General features: G+C 42.9%; 1 pseudogene; it reads left to right on the top strand.

Moving 5' to 3' along the window:
• The first annotated feature begins 2,137 nt into the window (after window positions 1-2,137).
• LOC149832430 (mannose-specific lectin pseudogene) lies at window positions 2,138-2,554 on the top strand (annotated as a pseudogene).
• Window positions 2,555-3,457: the final 903 nt, after the last annotated feature.

The following is a 3,457-nucleotide window of genomic DNA, read 5'->3' as shown; positions in this document are numbered from 1 at the left end:
CTCTCTCCACACATACGTACACATAATTGTCAAACCGTAGCAGACAATGATAGGGATGGCAGTGGACCGTGGCGGCTGCGAGGATAAGGTCTTGCCCCATTTCAAAATAGTGATCTCCATCCTAGTAGTGACGGGGGGACTTTGGACCAAGGTTGTTAAATGCGATGAGGCGAAGCGAGGCGTTGAGCCTGCGCTTCGCCTCTCAGGCGTACGCCTCAGGTACTGAGGCGTACGCCTCAGGTACTGAGGCGTACGCCTCAGGTACTGAGGCGTAGCCTCTCACAACTGGACTGGAAGTGAAGCGGTGGGAGGGGAGGCAGTAGGAGAAGGACCATGCGCCCAGCTGGTACGGAAGCGAGGGGGGCCGCGTCCGGTGGTCAGAGAAGACTGAGCAGCCAACGGCGAAGTTCGCCACTGGGGAATTTGTAACCGGGGAACTATGATGAGGGGCAATTTACGCATCACAGCAACGCCTCAGTACCTTGAGCGTGCGCCTCGCCTCTGAGGCGTACGCTTCAGGTACTGAGGCGTACGCCTCTCACAATTCACTGCTTTGGACCTCTACCCCCATCACCATCTTAAATTTATTGTCCTAGTCTTTACCCCCTGTCCTGTCTCCGTCCTCGTTCTTGCTCCTGTTCTCGCATCTCACCAAATTTACCTTCTCCGTCTATACCATTGTTTTTGTTAGAAAGAATTGAAGGAGAGGTATTGAGTTGTCAAGCGGAACTGCACAGGAAGAGGGAGAAGTGCTTAAAGGGTTGTTTTAGGCTTTAGGGTAAAAAAATTAGTATTAAGAAGGGTCATATGGCTTCTTGATGACTCAACTGTTTGGCTTAATGTTGGCAATGAATATCATGTTTCAAAAGCCATTGTGAACCCGGGATTATATTAAGTCATTACTTGGCTTGACCAATACGTAGTTTGGGTGGGAGGCACTATTGCCCCGGTAGCTGGTACGTGCTTACAAGTCTTCTAGGTCTTTTGCTTGGGTGGCCTTCCCCAACATCAGGAAGCCCCTCTGACTAGCTACAATATGGAAGCTGCAGAAATTCTTGAATCTTTTGTACATCAGTGCGTTCACCAAGTTGAACGTTAGCGTCTTGAACATAGCCAATACTTTTGTTATTGATGGTGTAGAATATAAACTGTGGGATGGTAGAGGTTCAGTTTCAGCTAGAAAGAAGTGATCGGTCTGTTCAAACCTAGCCTGTTTATTTATTTGAATCTGGCAATGAGAGCGCTACATTTCCCCCACAAACTGGACCAGCTCTCGTGCTTCTAAACTATACCCGACCCTTGAGCTAAATTAATCAGCCCACTTGCAATCCTATTGCAGAATTGTAGTACAAGTAAATCATGAATTTGAATGGACGAGTGAAGGAAAAAGTCTGCGGGCACATTTTGGGCATTGTCCGAGCCCGGATCCTGCTGAACCTGTTCATTCAAAACCTGTGTCTAAAATGGTGTTTGCATAAACGAGGCAAATAGGGTATATTTTTTTTTGGCTTCTTTGAAAATCTTGTATTAAAAAAAAAATGGAAAAAAAAGAAGAAATTCTACCAAAATACAGCTTTAAAGTCCTTCCAAATAGCAAAAAAATTGGAGCATGCATGTCCGTGGACAATAATATGGGCCAAGCAATATTGCCAAGTCAACCAGATGACAGACTCCAAGCTTCAGAAAGCCGTATGAGTTAGCTATGCTAATGCAACACCATACACTTGGTGTGCTCGAATAAGCCATCCCGGTTTTTGCCCACAAATGGGGCCTATGCTTACAAGACCAACATAGTGTTCAAGTCCAAGCTGACTTAGCAATTTTGGCACTCTACAACAGACCAAAGTTGAGGCCTTCATGTTAGGGTCGAGAGACTGTCATTCATGGCAGTGAACAACTCACTCTAACCAAGTCCAGACCCGAACCCGCACGCACGCGAACTGGTTCCGTCAATGTTACAGAATGCAAGCCCAATTTGGTAATTTAAAGGGTCAACAAACGAAAACTAAGAAAAAAAAAACGTAGCAAAAATTAAAAAAAGTCATAAAGTAACTATTATAAAGACACCACAACTCCCCTAGTTCACATTGTATCCCAGACACAGAGAGAGAGAGAGGGGGGGGAGACCCCTGTAGTCATGGCCTGCCTAAGACCAGCAACCTTCTTGCTTGCTGCTAGCGTGCTAATCAGCCTGGCCGCGTCCGAAGAAATGTTGTTCAATGGGGAAACTATCAACACAGGGCAGTTTCTGCAGAACGGCCCATACAAGTTCATTATGCAGACCGACTGCAACCTGGTTCTGTACAATGGCCAGAACAGGGCACTGTGGGCTTCAGGTACAGATAAGAAGGGCACCAACTGCAGGGAAACCCTACAGAACAATGGCAACTTGGTCATCCTCTCAGGAACCGACATTCTATGGACTAGTAACAGCGCGCGCGGACCCAATACGTACCGTCTGATCGTCCAGACCGATGGAAACGTTGTCATCTATGGTTCAGCCTTGTGGGCTACCAACACAGTCCTGGGCAACAGGCGTTTGCTTTTGTTATAGCATGTCTAAGCACGTATAAGTAATTCAACTGTAGATGCTTCAAAGTGATGTTCCAAGCAGAAAGTTTAAATGGGTTTGGCAGAATAAATCAATATATTGAACTTAGGGTCTTAGTCTGTAATGGAGAATCAGGTGATCTGGTTCATAAAGATCTTGCTATAAAAGGCTTCTGATCTAATAGTTCGTTCGATCAAGTTCATGAACTCAACATTTATTCATTTCTTGGTCTCTTTTCTCTCTTTTTTTGTGACCAATTTCGTGAAATTCATCTTTCTATGATAAAAGTTTCCATAGTGGATTGTAAAAAGGTGCCTCATTTGTCTGTTGTTTACATAAAGCTGCCGCCTTTTTGGATATTACATTCAACAAAGGACTTTAAAGAAAGACAAAATATCAAGGTTGCCAAAAATAGGTGTGGTGTAACCCCACCCGACATCCAGAATCGATTATACCCAGCCAACCCGAACCGAACCCAAACTTATGAGACATTGTGAATATGATATATCATTGTTGTCTTTTTGTTTCAACTTGAAAGGATTGGTTGGTATGAAAATATTCTTTTTATATTTAGATTATGGCATTATTTACAATAGTTAATAAACTTCTCATTTGTGAGCATATAATCTTCTTAATGAATATCTGATTCTGATTCCAGTAATTTATATATTTTTTTATTGGTGAGTACAAATTTTAATAAAGGTATTTCTCTTGGGTAAAAAAAAAACCATGCTTACATGTCAATATATATAACTATATATGCACTTAGTCTGTTCGAAAAACAGGTAATCTGATTCATAAACTCTAGATATAAAGGCTTCGGTTCTAATAGTTTGTTTGATCAAGTCCATGAACTCAACATTTATTCATTTTCTTTGGCTCTTTTTGTTTTTTACCAATTTCCTG

The sequence above is a fragment of the Nuphar pumila genome, chromosome 7, assembly GCF_984573655.1.
Source record: "Nuphar pumila chromosome 7, dmNupPumi1.hap1.1, whole genome shotgun sequence".
NCBI lineage: Eukaryota > Viridiplantae > Streptophyta > Magnoliopsida > Nymphaeales > Nymphaeaceae > Nuphar > Nuphar pumila.
The sequence above is the reverse complement of the archived record's forward strand: the minus strand, read 5'-3'. Positions and strand labels throughout refer to the sequence as shown.